The following is a 19228-nucleotide window of genomic DNA, read 5'->3' as shown; positions in this document are numbered from 1 at the left end:
TAGAGAAAGCAAATGGACTCCATAGAGAAAACATAAGATGTTGTCTGAGTTAATAAGATAACAATTTAATATGCTTCTTTCTTCTAAACCCCCCCCTTAACCTCCATCTTAAACAGACTAGCAAATGTGCACAGTTTTCCTTTAAGTAATTTAGGGGAAGGCATTTCAAATTCCCATCTGCCCCTGCTCCCCATCCAGCGATGTTTCTTGTCACCAGCTAACAATATTTAAAATATTTACAACCCTTTCTTTGCCCTAGGGGAGTATCAGAATAAATCATTGTTACCGCCAATAAATCAAAAATTAATCTCCAGAAAGCTCAATGCCTGTCCGATCCCTCAAATAACAAGTAGCAGAATCCATCAAGTGAATTGGCATCAGTGTTTCCCTAGTGGCCCTGGCTGGGTGAAAGAGGTATAGTAAGTAGCATCTCTGAGGAGCTGGCAACTCCCCCAAAACCTGGGGTTGAAGGGCAATGAGCTCTCATGGAAACTGGCACTAATGAGCCATTTCAACTACCCCCAACTACAGCTGGGTCAAGCTGACTCCTCAGCAAAGGAACTTAGGATTCTTTGGCTTCCTCTACCCCTTCTCTCCTCCTCTCTTTGTTTTTCTCCTCCTTTTCTGTGTCTCTTCTCCTCCCCACCTCCTTTTTTCTACTTCTTCCTCTCTCATAAAACATTTCTCAGCTCTCTGTCCTCTTTCCTCTCTTTTGCTTCCTGATTTCTCTTCCTGCTTTTTTTACCTCCTCATAAGTCTTACATCATTCAATATCCTCCTTTACTTCTTCCCATCCTCCATCCCATAGTTTCAATTGAAGGAATACTGGACAAGCTTTATGAGCTTGGGCAAGTTACTTTCCTTTTCGTAATATTTGGTTTTTCTCATTTGTACAATAAGATTAAGTCTAAGGTCCCTTAATATCTAATGTTCAATGACTTCTCTCTCTCTTTGTGTCTTGGCCTTACATGTTTTCCTAGTTCCTTGTTCTGTATTTCCATTTTCCCTCCAGTGTTGAATCTTTTTTCCCTTTTCCCTTATATCCTATATCCTTGTCTATAAATAAGTTCTATCAGGGACCTTGGGTACCCACAGAAAGAGGGGAAATGGTTGAGTCAATAAACTAGAGAAAGTCCATGGTACTCAATAAGTGGGACAAATGGGCTCATAAGTGTTGCCAGAATTGAGGCTCAACAGATGGCCATCTGCGATGTTCTCAAATGATGGCCAGCAGAAGGAGTCCTAGCCAAAATGTCAACTCAATTGGTATTCATCCCTGGCAGGTCAAGATCATCAGTCCCATTTTATGGTTGAGATAATGGAAACCTAGAAAGGTATGGGAACTTGTGCAAAACCAAAACAATATGTTGTGGCAGAGTTGGAAGTAGTACTCAAGAAGCTAGTCTATTAGTCCTTTAGTCCATTCACCCATGCTATTCATATATGTGTGTGCATGTATATGTAGGTATGTGTTCATAAACAAATACATAAATGTGTATCTGTGTATATATATTATACATAATATATATATATATATTATATATATACACACATATGATGTATGTGAACACCCAGAGAAAGCCTGGTTGTCTCTGAAAGTTGTATTCTTTCTCTTCACAAGTGGTCAAACCTTTGTATTTGAGCCACAACTTCCTTACATCATTGGGGTTTATCTCAGAACCTTGTGTCTTGACTATAAGCTTAGATAATAGCTTGTCAGCAACACTTCAAGTATCCTAGAACATGATTCCAGTTCTTCAGGGCAAAATTCAAAACATGAAATTCAGAAGTCTAGCCTTCACCTAAACAGAAATTCCCTCATTTGGTTGGAATACACCTGAAAAATTTAAAATTTGAAAAATTTGAAAAGAGATTCTATCTATCCTTGAGGCAAAAGAAACCCATCAAAGCTTCTTTAATAGTGGAGCCATGGTCAGATGTGTTTGAAGAATGTCAATTTGGCAACTGTGGAGGGAGAAGGATCCTGTTCACCAGGATGTCATGAGAGGTAAAGTATTAGAATTGGCAACAGGAAAATAGGGCTCGAACATTGCCTCATATACTAATTAGACAATTGTGGAAAAGTTATATAACATCAATTAACCTCAGTTTCCTCATCTATAAAATGGGGATATTGTAATAGTACTTGTCTCAGGGATGTTGTGAGGTTCAGATAAAATGCTACAAGCAAAGGGTTTTGCAAACATTAAAGTAAATGACAACTATTAGCACTGCCAGAGACTTTGCTCAATGCCTTGCTGAATACCAGCAATCTGGCTGCAGCATTTCTCTGATCAGAAAACCCTGTGAGAAAGAGAAATGAAGTTATTCTTGCATGACCTATTCTCGATGAGCCCATGCTGGCTCTTAGTCATCACCATTTCCCTTTCTAAGTGCTCACAAACCATCCTTTTAATAATATGTTCTAGAATTTTGCCAAGAATCAAAGACAAGCGCATAAGCCTAGGGTTTGAATAATATACCCTCTTCCACAATAATTGCCCTTTCCTAGCCTTGCAGCATTTCTTCTTCCCATTATCTGCAATTTTTAAAAGATCACTGACAATGATTCAGCAATCACATTCACCACATCTTCCTGTTCTATGGGATATAGTTATTTCAGATCTGGATACTTGAATTTAGGACATTTAGGGCCTCATTTACCACTTCCTCAATTATCTTGGATTTCAGCTTCCTGTTAACCATTTCTATCAATTCTAGTCCAAAAGTTGTTCTCAGAGGCAAAAAATATTTGAGTAGTTCTGCCTTCTTTCTACTGCCTATTATATTTCCATCTATTTCAAGCAGTGAATTCCTCTTACAATAATATGATTTCTTTAAGAAATAACTTAATTGCTAATATTTATGTAGTGCTTGCTCTGGGCTAAGTTATTTTTACATATATTATCTCATTTGATCCTCACAATAGTCCTGGAAGTTATATCCTATTCTTGTTCCCATTTTACCACTGAGAAACTTCGACAAACAGAAATTAAATAACTTGTCCAAGATCACAGACCTAGTAAATATCTGAGGTGAAATTTGAACTCTGATCTTCCTAATTTCAGGCCTGGTGCTCTATCCACTATGCTATTTAGCTATGCTTTGTTTTCCTTAGAACTTGAAGCTTTCTTTTTTGTTTTTTGTTTTTTTTTTTTGCTCCTGACACTATCCCCATTTTTGATAATAATCCTCAGCTACCTTCCTTGCCTCTATTTTCTGAATATGACTTTTTAAAATCCAAATTGACCAATGAGTTTTCTATGCATCCACAAAATTTCTTTTGGTATTATTTTTTTCTCATTGGATTTGTCCATCTCATTGAGAGAGTCCATCCCATTTTCTAGAACAAATTCAGCTTTCAATTTTCAATTCAACAAACAGTTTTTAAATGTCTACCACAGGAACTCTTCTAGGTGCTAGAAAAAATAAGACAAACATAAAAGCATTCTACAGGTGGAAAATAGTTGCACATATAAATGGATATAAAATATAGGCAAAATTGACAGGTAGAAATTGGTGGGGGCAAGCACTCAAAACTGAGGGGATCAGAAAAATTCTTTTATAAAAAGAGACATGAACAACAATATGTTTTCAAACAATAGAATATAGAATGATAAGCCATGATCCTATCTCTATACTCTTACTTACCTACTATTACTCTTATTATTATGGGTCTTACTCTTTTGCTCAACTCTTCCAAAATCTTGGATACTTGAACTACTATGCTCAGCATTATTCTTCTTATTGGGCTGGGGGAGGAGAGGGAAGGTATATGTATAATTTTCCTTCTTACAATAGGAAAATGTCCTCTGGAAAACATGAAACTATGACATATCTAGTCTGGGTAAGGAGCAGCTGCCTTAGTCCTACAGTAGTAAACATAAAACTTATAATACAAATATGATGGCATCAAACACCAGTACTGCCAGTCTCTAAAGAGGAATAAATTGTGCAATGATTTGTTCTCAGTCAATGTGCCCAGACTTATAAGCCCTGAAATAAACCTTATATGTTGGGATCAGAGATGGTTATGTTACAGCAGTACATCAATAAACATTTATTAAGTACCTACTATATGCCATTGTGCTAAGCACTGGGGAGTCAAAGAAAGGCAAAAAAGACAATTTCTTTTCACAAAATGCTTACAGTCCAATGAATTAGGTAACATGAAAACAGGTGTGTACAAACAAGTTACAGACAGGATAACGAATGGAAAGAACATTGGACTTAGAGTCGAAAAACTTGGGTTCAGATTGTGAATCTTGCCTAGCTGTGTGGTCAAGTCACTTAAGCAACCTAAGCTTCAGTTTCCTCACAAGTAAAATTAACAAACACAATTATACTCTAAAAGGAGATGATTGAGTTATAAGTGAATGAAAAAACTTACTATGACCTAAATGATGGGAATGTAAATACCAAAGCAAGATGGTCCCTAATCTCAAGGAGCTTACATTCTGATAGGTGGAGCTAGACATTTTACAAGTGATAGTGGTGTTCAGAGAGTTATATTTTTAGTCTGGGAAGAGTAAGGGATGATAAGTTGAAATGCCTGGGAGTTAATTGACATACACTTTTTTGATATTTTATTTTTCCCCAATTACATATAAAAACAATTTTAACTTTTATTGAATTCCAAACGCTCTTTCTTCCCTCCCTCTTCCTTGAGAAGGCAATCAATTTTATCAAGATTGCACATGTACAGTCATTCGAAATATTGTTCCATGTTAGACATGTAGTGAAAGAAAACAGACAAAAAATGAGAAAAACAAAAAAGTTTTTAAAGGTATATTTCAATCAGCATTCAGATTCTAACAGTTCTTTCTCTGGAGGTAGATAGCATTTTTCAGCATAGATCCTTAGGAACTGTCTTAGATCACTGTATTCCTGAGAATAACCAAGTCATTAAGAGTTGATCATGATATAATATTGCTATTACTTTATATAATGTTCTCCTGGTTCTACTTACTTCATGTTGCAACAGTTCATATAAATCTTTCCAGGTTTTTCTGAGAGCATCTAGTTCATCATTTATTATAGTACAATAGTATTGCATCACTACTATAGACCACAAGTTTGTTCAGCTATTCCCAGTTGATAGGCATACCTTCAATTTCCAGTTCTTAGCCATTATGAAAAGAGCTGCTCTCATTATTTTTACATATATTAATTCTTTTTATTTTTTAATGTTTGGGATACAGACCTAGTACTGTTATTAATAAGTCAAATAATATAAATAGTTTTATAGCCCTTTGGCCACAGCCCCATATTGCTCTCAAGGATGACTGGATCAGTTCATAACTCTGCCAACATTGCATTATGACACTCATTTTATAGATGTAAAGATGCTATTGATTTGATTATGGTTATGAAGGGGAAAAGTGAAATGTAGGGTTTGAGAGAGGGCTGGAAGAAGCAGCAGGGCATATTGGCAGAATCAAGTGTGAGGTATACCACCTACATGATTTGAGTGCTACTCTGGAATCCATGAAAAATGAAGAAAAAAATAGGAAGCTGTCCAAAGCATTAGGTGCCTCCTCTACTAAGGTTTTACAGAAAGTGAGAGAGAAGAATCATGAGCTGAGAAATTATGTTTAGGCTGAGATCTGCTCCAGTGGAAGTTATGCCCACATTGAAGAAATCACAGATCTCTCTGAGAACCGCTTTGTTTCTTTTAAATTTTATTTATTTTTTCCAATTATATGCATACAGAATTTTCTATGTTCATTCTTTTGCAAATTTTTAAGTACCACATTTTTCTACCACCTTCCCTTCCCTCCGTCTTCTCCATGGTAGCCAACAATCTTATATAGGTTATATATATACAATCATGAGCCACTTTGTTTCAAAGTGAATTAATGGAGACAATAATACTTGCACTACCAACCTCAAAGGGTTGAGAAAAGTACTTTGCAAATGTCAAGTCCTGTAGAAATGTGAACTGCAATCTAGAAAAAGTAATGATACAGGTTTGTTCTCACAGCCAGCATTTGCCTATCCATTGACTGGGATAGACTATTGGTTGGAACGATGAAGGATCAGGTCTTGCACTAGGAATCACCATTCTTGGAGATTCCAAGATATAGGATAATGAAGTGTATGTGTCCCTTCTTTCAACTAATCCAAAGGGCTTTTCCTTTAGTTTCAGGATTGCTCCTTTACTATATTCTTAGCTTCATTTGTCATGAAACCCCAGCGGAGAGATAGAATACTTTCAAATCTTCTGAGTTCCTATTTAATTTTCTGAGCTGGGAGATCCTACACATCTCTTTCTTTTTTCTGTTATGTAAATATTTTATTTTTCTAAATTATATATAATGGTAGTTTCTACCAATCATTTTTTTGCCAGGTTTTGAGTTTTACAATTTTTTCTACCTTTCCCTTCCTTCCTCCTCCCCCCAACAGAAAGCAATCTGATGTAGCCTTTACATTTTCATCCATGATATGCATAGATCAAAACTGAATGTGTTGTGAAAGAAGAAACAACTCCAAAAAGGAAGGAAAAAACCATTAGAGATAGCAAAATTACTTAAGATGTAACACAACTTTAAAAATTGAAGATAATAAGGTTAGGTCTATGTTTATATTCCACAATTCCTTCTCTGGATACAGATGGTATTCTGTATCACAGATCCCCTAAAATTGCCTCTGATTATTGCACTGATGGGATAAGCAAGTCCATCAGGGTTGATCATCACCCCATGTTTTTGTTAGTGTTGTATGTTCTTCTGGTTTTCTCGTCTCACTCAGCATCAATTCATGCAAGTTGTTCTAGGCTTTTCTGAAATCTCATCTCTCATGATTTCTTATAGAACAATAGTGTTCCATCACATACATATACCACAATTTGTTCATCCTTTCCCTAACTGATGGGCATCCCCTCAATTTCCAATTATTTGCCACTACAGAGTTGCTATGAATATTTTTGTACATGTGGGATTTTTACCCTTTTTCATGATCTCTTCAGGATACAGACCTAGTATTTGTATTGCTGGATCAAAAGGTATGCATATTTTTATTGCCCTTTGGGCATAATTCCAAATTGCTCTCTACAAAGTTTGGATCAGTTCACAACTCCACCAACAATGTATTTGTGTCCCAACATTTCTTTCTTTTTTTTTCATCACAACTATGTAACTGGATGCCCTACCTAGCAACAATTCTCTTTCTTTCTTTTTATCCTTATCTGCCAGAGACTAGCCTACAAAGATTCAAGGGTTTATTTCTTAGGGGAAAGCAGACATTAAAAATTCTCAAATAATACATGTTTCCTACCCAGTAGGATATAAGCTCCATAATGTCAGGGATTGTTTTATTTTTGGTCTTATATCCTCAATGCTAATCACAATGCTTTACATAGCAATTTCCTAACAAATAGTAGCTGATTGATTAATTTATGGAAAGAAAAATAGTCAATCCCTCACTAACCTAATATTTAATTAAAGTTTTCTGAACATAGTTCAACTACCATAGAGTAGTAAAAGAAATACTAGGGCGGCTAGGTGGCACAATGGATAGAGCACCAGCCTTGGAGTCAGGAGTACCTGAGTTCAAATCTGGCCTCAGACACTTAATAATTACCTAGCTGTGTGGCCTTAGGCAGGCCACTTAACCCCATTGCCTTGAAAAATCTTAAAATATAAAAAAAAGAAATGCTAAATGCTAAAATGTCTAAGAAATAATAATGTCTAACTTCTTTATTTTGCAGAAGAGGAAAACTGAGGCCCAAATGTTCCTCCTTAGTTTTGGAGTACATGCTAGAAAATACTAATCCCCTTCTTGGAGAATGATGTTCTTTGTTCTTCCTTCTGCTTTGTCTCACCATCCCCTACACCCTTACAGATTTGATATTTGCCCATCTGGACACTCTGGCCCAAGCTCACTCTTCCAATGCGCAATCTCAGTTTTGTTCTCAGTCCCACATGATATTTTTTAGTTTCTCACCCATATTCTTATACTATCTCTAGTTATCTAATTTCTTCTTTCATCCAGATGAGAAGAGAATGACAAGGAAATACAAAAAAAAAAAAAAATTAGTGTTCCTATGGCTTCATGTCAGTGTATTTCAACCAAGTGCAAACTTACTTCTAAACTTTACATAGACAATCTCTATCCTTACACTGGTGTTACCTCAGCAAATCTCTGTAGACTTCAGTAATAATAGATTGACCACAGGGTGTATATACGTATGTGTCAGGAGAGTGAATTGTTTTTCCTTTGTAGAGGTTTCTCAGACCCTGAAGCCTGGTGTGTCAGCACCATGGTCAGCAGTATGCTTGGTGGCTTACCTGCTGGCTGGGCCAGCTTATTTCCCAACAGTTTTAGGGTGAAGAATAAAGCACAGTGAAAAGACTTCATGTATTTTATTTTAAAGTATTGTGACAGCTAGGAAATTGGGCTACTGTCAAAAGAAACCACAATGGCTGCTTCCTTTTTTTGTAAGCAATTTTGATCTTTCAAACCATGATGGGGGAAAAATTCTTGACTAAATATACCTCTGTGGGTGTGGGTGTCTATGTGTGTTGACTTTGATGTTTATCTCCCCATCCATTCCCTAGAGAAGAAATCCCTCTATACACATCCCCTCCTCCTTCAACACCTCACTTATTTTTCCTATCTTGACTGGGTATGAAGGAAACCTAATTCCTTCACAGCAGAATATGGGAGAAGGAGGGGCAAACAGCCTAGCTTTGTGAAGATGACCTGGTTAGTTCCCTGCCCTATCCCATTTACCTTGAGGCCTGCCTGATCTGGAGAGGAAGCAAAGTCATTAGGTCTCTCATAATCTTCCTAGAAGCAAAAAGAAAACAATATTTATCATTATAACACCTACAAACTGTGGGTTAGTAATTAAATGTATTTAGTAATATTTAGGCAACATGCCAGTCAACTAAATAAAATCCACATCCCTAATCCCTGAGCTGGATCTTTTGAACTTTTATTCAGGGGATCTGTAGGAATCCAGAAGGAGGGGAAAGAATAATAGCTTTTCATAGGCAATAAAACTAAAAGAAAGAATCTATCAATCAAAATAAAGGAGACAGAAACCAAGTTGGGATTTGGAGTGAAAGGAAAAGAGATAGGAAAAGGAGTTCCCTCAGCATGCTTAAACCTGTGAAGAGAAGAGGAGCTAAAATTGGCAGGTACCTGCTGCACAGCCCAGGGCCCTGGGCAGCGGGTGGCACAATTACCATTCCCTGAACACTATAGCAATTTTCTATAATTACACTGACAGTCCCTGAAGTTCCTGAATCATTGGCAGGAGAATAAAATTGGAGATGGTAGGAGAATCCTGGGTTCTGGAGCTAAGAGGAGCTGGAGACTATATTCCTGTCCTCTGGGCTGTTCTTCCCCACAACTGCTGGCTCTTTGATACCATTTTCTCCAACCCAGTAGATGCCTCTGATTTGGGAAGGGATTAAAGCTGCAAAAAAGATTTTGTTTTACCCTCTGCTTTTTCTGTGACTTTGTTTGCCTCGCAAAAGGGGTGGCCTTCCTGAGGAATTGAAAAGGTTTTTCTTATTAGGGGAGCAATGAGAGGTAAGCTGGGAAAGAACAGAAAATAAGGAGACCTGGGTACCAGTTCAAGCTGGTTACTTGTCCCAGATGTTATACGTGAGATTAATGCTTTGGGTAAGGGTTGATTTCATTGACTTGAGAGCTTCTTTCCAGTTCTGGCATACCATGATTCTCTACTGTTGATATACCTTTATTACCCTTGCATTTAATTGTCTCAAATTCTTTTGTAAAGTGGGGACAATAATATCATCAAATTTCCAGGGTTTTGTGAAGATAAAATGAGATCATATTTGCATAGCATTGTGTAACCATTCAAGCACTATATAAACACTAGCTATTATTATTATTAGCTATTATTAGATCCATCAGAATCACTGAATTGGATATGTTTTCTAGAGACCTTGCCCCTCCCTGACTTCTTTTGCATGATAGAAAAAATTTGTTGTGTGGAAATCCAGCTGTTCCCATAAAAAAAACTCAGATAACACTTACAAGTTTGCATAACCTGAATACTGATTTGGAGGGATTATCTTTCTTTTCGTCATATATCCACTCCCTTCCTTCTTCTGCTGTGACCTGATCATCTCACTGCAGACAAAACTCTACCACAATCTGAGTTGTTTACCCCTTCCAGAAATCTGAGAGTAGATGTTTCTTTCACATTTTATAGTCCAGATGCAACCTTGCCTTCTTTTCCTCTGTGCCCATCCTTGCACCCTTGGTTGCCTGAAGTTAAGCCTTAAGTCTTCTTTTATGGGGAGTAAAAATGTGCCAAATAAAAATCTATTGCTTTTAGCATCTTGCATCTAATATCTGCTGTTTCTAAGTCCCCAAAAACTGCAATAGCATGGAGTACTGAATTAATGTTGATTTTGTTGCAATTAAGAAAACTTACCCAAGGCTATGGGCTTTCAGGATGACTTACTAGGATGAGGAATATCGGCAATCAGAGGAGAGCAGTATACCAAAGCTATAAAGAGGCCTCAGTCTTCAGTAGGTCCTGTTACCCAGTTAGCTACCAGAAAGTCTATAGGAGGTCAGAGGTTATCTGAGGTTTTGATTTGAAAGTGAGGAAGCTAAATGTGTATGTGTGTGTGTGTGTGTGTGTGTGTGTGTGTGTGTGTGTGTGAATTTCAGTAAAATTCTAGTAAACCACAGAAGCAAGGAGAAAAAGGCTAAAGAATCAAATTTAAATTTTTTAGCCTATAAAACTAAAAAATTCTTCTAAAGAATTAGCCATTGTGCAACAATCAAGGACAATTTGGGGCTATCTGTGGGGAGAATACCATCTGTATCCAGAGAAAGAATTGTGGAGTTTGAACAAAAAGCAAGGACTATTACCTTTAATTTAGAAAAAAACTGATATCTTATTATGTAATCTCTTATACTTTATTTTTCTTCCTTAAGGATATGATTTCTCTCTCATCACATTCAATTTGGATCAATGTATACCATGGAAATAATGTATAGACTGGCTAATGGCCTTCTGTGGTGGGGGGGAGGAAAGCAAGATTAGGGGGAAAATTGTAAAACTCAAAATAAATAAAATCTTTAAAATGAAAATAAATTAGCCATTATTCATAGGAGAATAAATTTAGCACTAGAAGGAAACTTAAAGGTTGTATAGTCTAACCCCATCACTTTACATATAAGAAAATGAAACCTAGAAAGATTAAATGACTTAAGGTTTAACAACAATAACTACAACAAAAGCACCAGAATTCAGCATGTAGCAGGATAGATTTTATATTTATATACACACACAAATATATATTATATGTGGGTGTGTATATATATATATATATACATATATATATATATGTCAGGATGTCAATTCTTTGAGGGCAGGGATTGTATCATTTAAAATATTACTGTATTTTCAATGCTCATCACAGTCATCTGCATAGTTTGTGCTTAATAAATATTTGCTATATGAACAAATGAAGAGAAAGGCAATATTTCATATACTATAGAATGAGGAGCAAAAGTTATAAGGTATTAGAATGAGAAACCCAGGAAAGTTATAGAATGTTTTCCTTTCTGAGGGTGAAAAAAATTTTTACCTTTACTTTATTATTTGATTGGTTGGATTCCAGATAGTCAAAAGGAATATGGTTCTGATCTCTTTAGGAATCCAAATAGTAAATGAAAGGCTCATTTTCCTGGAGGATGTACCCTCAGTGAAGAGTTGAAGATATTCATTCATTTAACATAAATACTGAGTAACTACTATATAAAATGAACCAAAAGATGCAAATGTAAACATTTCACGTCAAGATGTCAAGGACTGTGCTTTTTCTAGAAGCTCTCTATTGACACAGATTGTGACCTGTCTATTACTTATAATATTTTTCCAGTTATATGCAAAAACAAATTTCAACATTTTCTTTTAAAAGCTTGAGTTCTGAATTCTCTGTCTTTCTCCCGCCCCACTCTCCCTCATTGAGAAAGCAAGTATAACTTATACTTTTAAAGAGTTTCTTGAGTTTCTGAAGATTTAAGGGACTGGCCTATGGTTACATAGTGTTAGAGGCAAGATATGAACTCAAGGCCCCCTCATTCTGAGTCTAGAATTTCTCTCAGTTATACCATGTTGTTCCAAGAATATGAAACAAACTGTATAGATAATATAGATGATAATGATGATGACAGCCATTCAAAGAATCAGAATTGGAGAGTTAGAAGGGACATCTTGTTCAAACCATATATGATAGGTATTCCCTTTATAACATATCCAACAAGTGTTTATCCTATCTCTAAATGAAGGTCCCCGAGGAAAGGAAATTCATCAGCTCTCCAGGCAGCCTATCCTACTCATTCTTAAGAAATTTTTCCTAACACCAGACTTCAATTAGCCTCTTTGCCATGTCTATCCATCATTCCTGTTCTGCCTTCTGAGGACAAATGGAACAATTAACACTATTCCATCAAACGACTACCTTCATTTACTTGAACACAACCCCTCTGAGTCTTCTCATATCCAGAGTAAATAACCCTAGTTTCCTGCCTGTCCTTATATGGTCTCAAAGACCTTTACCATTTTGATTGTCCTCCTCTGGACCCTCTCTGCCTTATCAGTGCCCTTCTTAAACTTGTATCTGGAACTGAACCAATACTCTACAAGTAGTCTGATGAGAGCAGAATATATTAGGTTTATCACCTCCCCAATCACTGGAAACCATAATGCAGCCCAAGGTCACATTAGGTTGGGGCATTTTTGTTTTTGTTTTTGGTTTCTATATTATACTTCTGGCTTATATTAAGCTTGAAGTTCAGTAAAAACCTTATTTTTTTCCTTTTTCTTATTTTATTTAACATTTTAAAAATATTTTATTTTCAGCTTGAATTCCCTCACTCCCACCTTCCCATTTCCCCCTATTACATATGTGTGTATATATGTATACATACATATATATATATATATAATCAAGCAAAATAAATTCCTTCAATGGTCATGTACATATGTGTACATACCCACACATATACACATATTTTATTATATATTATTCATAAAAATGTGTTTAGCTACATAAACATGTACATATGTACAAATACACCTATACACCTCAATCTTCAATCTGAATCTATTGCTGCATTATCAGAGGTGGGTAGCAGTTTTATCATTAATCTTCTTCAATTGTGGATGTTCATTGTGTTCATCAGAGTTCCTAAGACTCCCTGATCTTTTTTCAGAACAACAAAAGAATGCTGAAGGAAATAGAATGCTAAAAACCAGCTTAGGTCAAATGGATAAAACAGTCAAAAAGTTATTAAGGAGAAGAATGCTTTAAAAAGCAGAATTGGCCAGATGGAAGAAGAGATAAGAAAGCTCTCTGAGGAAAACAAATACTTCAGACAAAGAACAGAACTCAGGGAGATTGACAAATTTACGAGAAATCAGGACTCAATACTTCAAAACCAGAAAAATGAGAAATTAGAAGAAAATGTGAAACATCTCATTGAAAAACAACTGATATGGAAAGCAGATTTAGGAAAGATAATTTAAAAATTATTGGAATACCTGAAAGTCATGAGCAAGAAAAGAGCCTTGACATCATTTTCAAAGAATTACTACAGGAAAATTGCCCTGATGTCCTAGAAGCAGAGGGCAAAATAGAAATGGAGAGAATCCACCAATCCCACCGAAAAAGAGATCCCAAAAAACCAATCCCTAGGAATATTATAGCCAAGTTCCAGATCTCCCAAGTCAAAGAAAAAATATTACAAGTAGCCAGAAGGACACAATTCAAATACTGTGGAGCTGCAATCAGAATCTCACAGGACTTAGCAGCAACTACATTAAAAGCTCATAGGGCTTGGAATATAATATACAGGAAGGCAAAAGATCTTAGAATGCAACCGAGAATCAACTACCCAGCAAAACTTAATGTCCTCTTCCAGGGAAAAAGATGGACTTTCAGTGAACCAGGGGAATTTCAAATGTTCCTTTTGGAATGGCCAGAGCTGAACAGAAGGTTTGATCTTCAAATACAGGACTCAGGTGAAGCATAGAGATTGGAGAAGAAGGGTAGAATATGAGGGACTTAATGATGATAAACTGCATATATTCCCGTATAGAAAAATGACACTGATAATACTCATATGAACCTTCTCAATTAACAGAGCAGGTAGAAGGAGTTTTTATAGATGATGCACAGGAGAAAGCTGAATTTGAAGATAAAATAAGGTGTAAAAATCGAGTCAACAGAAAAAAGGGAAATGTAATGGGAGAAAGAAAAAGGAGAGGGGGAATAGGCCAAGATATTTCATATAATAAGATTTTTTCTTTATTACAATGAGCTATTGCAATGATATGGAAGGGGGAAGGCAAGGGGGAATGAGGGAATGTTTACTCTCATCTGAGGTGGCTAGGAGAGGAAACAGCATATATACTCAATGGGGTATAGACATCTGGAGTAAGAAGGAGAGGGGGGGACAGGGGGAAGGGGTGGGGATGTGAATGATGGAGGAGAGGATGGACCATGGGGGGAGAGTGGTCAGATATAACACATTTTCTTTTTTACTTCTTGCAAGGGGCTGGGATTGGATGGCCTGTCTGGGACCACAGGGCCAGGTGGATGCTGGGCCTAAGGGGTGGTATGGGGGCTCCAGGCCTCTTGGCCCCAGGGCCAGGGATTTGTCTGCTGTGCCACTCAGCTACCCTACAGCAGAATCAGAGTGAAAGGAGAGAGAAAATATAGTACATTGTAGTGGAGAAATACGAAAGGAGGGAGTTGCAATCAGCAATGGCAATGGTGGAAAAATATGGAAGTAACTTTTGTGATGGACTTATCATAAAGAATGTGATCCACCCGCAACAGAGTTGGTGGGGTTGGAACACAGACTGAAGCACATTTTTTATTATTATTATTTTGGGGGGGTGCAGGGCAAATGGGGTTGGGTGGCCTGACTGGTTCCACATAGCAGGGTGATCGTTGGGTGTTTGAGGCCGGATTTGGACCTGGGTGCTCCTGGCTCAAGGGCCAGTGCTCTGTCCACCACCCAGCTGCCCCTACTATTATTACTATTTTATTTCATTTTAGGTCTTTTTTTTCTTTTTTGGTTTTTGCAGGGCAGTGGTGTTGGGGTGGCTTGCATGTTGCACAGCTGGATGATTGTTGAGTGTACAGGCCAGATATGGGCTTGGGTGCTCCTGGCTCCAGGGCTGGGGCTCTGTCCACTGTACCACCTGGCCATACCTACAATTTTTACTATTATTTTTTTTATTTTAATTTTAATTTTTTCTCTCCTCTTTATTACTCAAGTGAGTCCATATTTTGGGGGGGGAGGGAGTATTTTGTTTATTCTTAAACAAGAATATTTTATTAATGTATAAAAAATTATTTGTACAAAATGAGAATAAATAAATATTAAAAAATTTAAAAAAAACCAACTAACCTCTCCTTGCCTCCCCCATCTTTTATTTGTGGAGTTTTGTTATATCAAAGGACATGATTTTACATTCATCTCTATCCACTTTTATTTTGACAGATTCATCTTGCAACACTTGATACTTTCAAAGTTGTTTCACATACTTTTTAAAAAAAAAATTTGTGCCTCCACAATAGACACTGTATTCCTATAGGAGAAATGAAAATATATTTGTAATTTCATTGGTAGAGTGACCTTCCCCACACATATCAGGAATTATCCTGCATTTGATGGCATTAGAAGTTACATTGAGAAAATGAAGGAGAACTAGGCAGGAAAGTAGCATTTTTTTTATTAAAGATTTTATTTATTTTGAGTTTTACAGTTTTTCCCCCAATCTTACTTCTCTCCCCCCACCCCCCAAAGAAAGCAATTTGTCAGTCTTTACTTTGTTTCAATGTTGATCCAATTGATTTTCATTGATCCAAATGGAGTGTGAGAGAGAAATCATATCCTTAAGGAAGAGACAAAAAAGTATAAGAGATAACAAGTTCAGACAATAAGATATCTGTTTTTTTCCTAAATTAAAGGGAATAGTCCTTGAACTTTGTTCAAACTCCATGGTTCTTTATCTGGATACAGATGGCATTCTCCCTTTGCAGACAGCCCAAAATTGTCCCTGATTGTTGCACTGATGGAATGAGCAAGTCCATCAGGGTTGATCATCACCCCCATGTTGCTGTTAGGGTGTGTAGTGTTTTTCTGGTTCTGCTCATCGTGCTCAGCATCAGTTCATGCAAATCCCTCCAGGCCTCCCTGAATTCCCATCCCTCCTGGTTTCTAATAGAACAATAGTGTTCCATGATATACATAAACCAGTTTGCTAAGCCATTCCCCAATTGAAGGACATTTACTTGATTTCCAATTCTTTGCCACCACAAACAGGACTGCTATGAATATTTTTGTACAAGTGATGTTTTTACCCTTTTTCATCATCTCTTCAGGGTATAGACCCAGTAGTGGTATTGCTGGATCAAAGGGTATGCACATTTTTGTTGCCTTTTGGGCATAGTTCCAAACTTCTCTCCAGAAAGGTTGGATGAGTTCACAGCTCCACCAACAGTGTAATAGTGTCCCAGATTTCCCACAATCCTTCCAACAATGATCATTATCCTTTCTGGTCATATTGGTCAGTCTGAGAGGTGTGAGGTGGTACCTCAGAGAAGCTTTAATTTGCATTTCTCTAATAATCAATTATTTAGAGCAATTTTTCATATGACTATGGATTGCTTTGATCTCCTCATCTGTAAATTGCTTTTGCATACATATCCTTTGAGCATTTGTCAACTGGGGAATGGGAAAGCAGCATTTATAATGATTACAATAATATAAATGTACAGGACAAGATCAAAACAATTGAAACTGATTATTATGAAACTATAATGTCCAAAGTTGACTCCAAAAAGAAATATGGAAAGGAACTTCCTTCTCCTCCTTTGAAGAGGTGGGGGCATATATGTATGGAACACCAGATATAATGTCAGACTTTTTTCCCAAAGTTTCCTCCCATTCCAACTTTTTCATTATTTTAAGGGATGATTCTCTACTAAGGAGAAAGGGAAGAATACATTTGAAAAGGTAGGTCAAAGAAGAAAACTTTTGTGAATATAAGTTGTCTTGGAATGCTGAGAGATTAGAAGGGGTGCTCGGGATCAGACAACCAGTGTGTGTCAAATGACTTGAATTTGAACACAGTTTTTCATGGCCCCAACTCTCTGTCACCTCTCTCATGTTCAATAATGGCCACAAGGAAGACAGAATGTGATCAGTACCATAAGAGATCTAGTCATAAAGTGCCCTCAGACCATAGAGGAAGGAAAGATCCTTTCTTGATGGGGAAGGAAATCAGTAAGTTAGATCCCTGAGTATTGGTATGATAATTGTGGGTCACTTCTTTCTAGGCCTTAGTTTGCTCATCTGAATAATCATATATTTGGACTAGCTGAGCTCTAAAGTCAAGATTCTGTGACTCTACTCTGCCTGAACACCACCGGGGTAACCACAGTGGGTTCTATTGGCATTGGGACCTAAAAAAATGAAAAATCTCTTTAGGGATTCATTATTTTCTCTCAAGGCAGTTTGATATAGTGGAAGACATGGGATGAAATCCTTCCTCACACTTACTAACTGTATGATCTTGGACCCAAAAAAATGTAATCAGTTTCAATCCAGTTTCCTCATTTTAAAAAAATGCAGATAATATTAGCCTTTACTTTCCAGGATTGTTATGAGATTATAATGAGATAATAATTGTAAAATGCTTCACATCACATCTGGCACAACCCAGGTACTCTATAAATGGTTGTCATCATTGTCATTGTTGTTTTTGGACACACCTACATACTGTGTAATTCTGGGCAAGTCGCTTAAAAATCTGTGTCTCAATTACTTTATCCATAAAGTGAGGAGTTTGGGTTTCATGGCTATCAAGCCCCCTTCAATTTTTAAAACTTTCATGTTGTGATCCTAGGAGGAACTTTTGACTCTAGAAGAGCCATTAATTTTCTCAGCTAAATAATCCTTCACTAGGTTCTTTAGCTCTTTGTATTGATGAAAATATGACTTTGGAAGGGACAGGGGTGTCCCTTCTAGGAAGAAAGGTTAGTGCTGGTGGAATCCTACATAAGTCCATCTAGAACATAGGAAAGAGTTTTGTTGATGCCCATCAAAGGGCCAAGGACTGCTCCTTCAGGTACTCAGAAGACTACAGATTCAAAAACAGCACGACTGCCTAGGCTGGTAAGTGATCAATGGGTGAATGTTCCTAGTGCTAACACTTGTTATTTCTATGCTTACCTGGCTTCTCTGACTTCAATCACTGGGGCACAAGCAGCCTGATTATTGGAGAGAAATAAATGCTGGGGATGCAAATATCTGAGAAGCAAGGGTGAAGGGAAAGGAAGGAGAAAGATAATACATAACCAAGACATCTGAGCTTGTCTGGGGCAATTCTAAACAAAAAGGAGAAGAGGCAAGGATTTTGAAATCTGGACTATAAGGGTGACTTTCCTAGAACTTCAACACTAGAAAGGTCAAGAGGTTGAGTTAAACTAGATTCTTCTGAGATCCCTAACAACTCTGAGATTCTCTCTCTCTCTCTCTCTCTCTCTCTCTCTCTCTCTCTCTCTCTCATTACTTCTCTCTATGTCTCTCACTATCTCTGTTTCTCTTTCCTTTATGACTGAATCTGTCTCTGTCTCTGTCTCTCTTTGTTTTTCTCATTGACTCTCTCTGTCTCTTTCACTGTCTCTGTCTATCTCTCTCTATCCCCATCTCTTTTTCTCTTTCTCATTGTATTTTTGATCTCTTTCACAGTCTCTGTTTCTATCTCTTTCTCTTTCCTTTCTGTCTGTGTCTGTGTCTATCTTCCTGTCTCTGTCTCTGTGTCTCTGTGTCTCTGTGTCTGTCTCTGTTTCTCTCTCTCTCTCTCTCTCTCTCTCTCTCTCTCTCTCTCTCTCACACACACACACACACACACACACACACACACACACACAGAGACACACACACAGCAGGGCCACCATGAAACAATGAGACAATGACAAATGTTGGTCATTTTGGAGTTGGCTAAGGCTAAGGTGCTTTCAGTTCATAATCATGAACCTCCCTCAGGGCACTAGAAGGTAACAGAAAAAAAACAACAGAGGTATAAAGGGAATTCCACTTTTTTGTGGAAAGCACAATTATAAGAATTATAAGAGCCAGGTTTGAGTCCAGACACTGCCACCTACTAGCTGTATGACACTGGAAAATTAATTTCACTTATCTGAGACTCTAT

At 37.2% G+C, this 19228-nt stretch overlaps 1 long non-coding RNA gene across 6 annotated transcripts in view; it reads right to left on the bottom strand.

Annotated features, from left to right (window-relative positions):
• The window catches only part of LOC141513024 (uncharacterized), a 106671-nt gene that overhangs the window by 30111 nt on the left and 57332 nt on the right, over nucleotides 1-19228 (bottom strand). The window contains exon 6 of one of the 6 annotated variants that reach the window (XR_012475667.1): nucleotides 6-8790. The exons of 4 other annotated variants lie outside the window; for them this stretch is intronic. This is a non-coding gene — a long non-coding RNA (uncharacterized LOC141513024). Of the gene's footprint in view, nucleotides 1-5; nucleotides 8791-15400; nucleotides 15905-19228 lie in introns of those variants that run through there. One more of the 6 variants, XR_012475666.1, reaches the window with a different exon arrangement.

The sequence above is a fragment of the Macrotis lagotis genome, chromosome 2 (genome assembly GCF_037893015.1).
Source record: "Macrotis lagotis isolate mMagLag1 chromosome 2, bilby.v1.9.chrom.fasta, whole genome shotgun sequence".
Classification (NCBI taxonomy): domain Eukaryota; kingdom Metazoa; phylum Chordata; class Mammalia; order Peramelemorphia; family Peramelidae; genus Macrotis; species Macrotis lagotis.
Note: the sequence above shows the minus strand (reverse complement) of the source record. Positions and strands in the feature narration are given on the sequence as shown.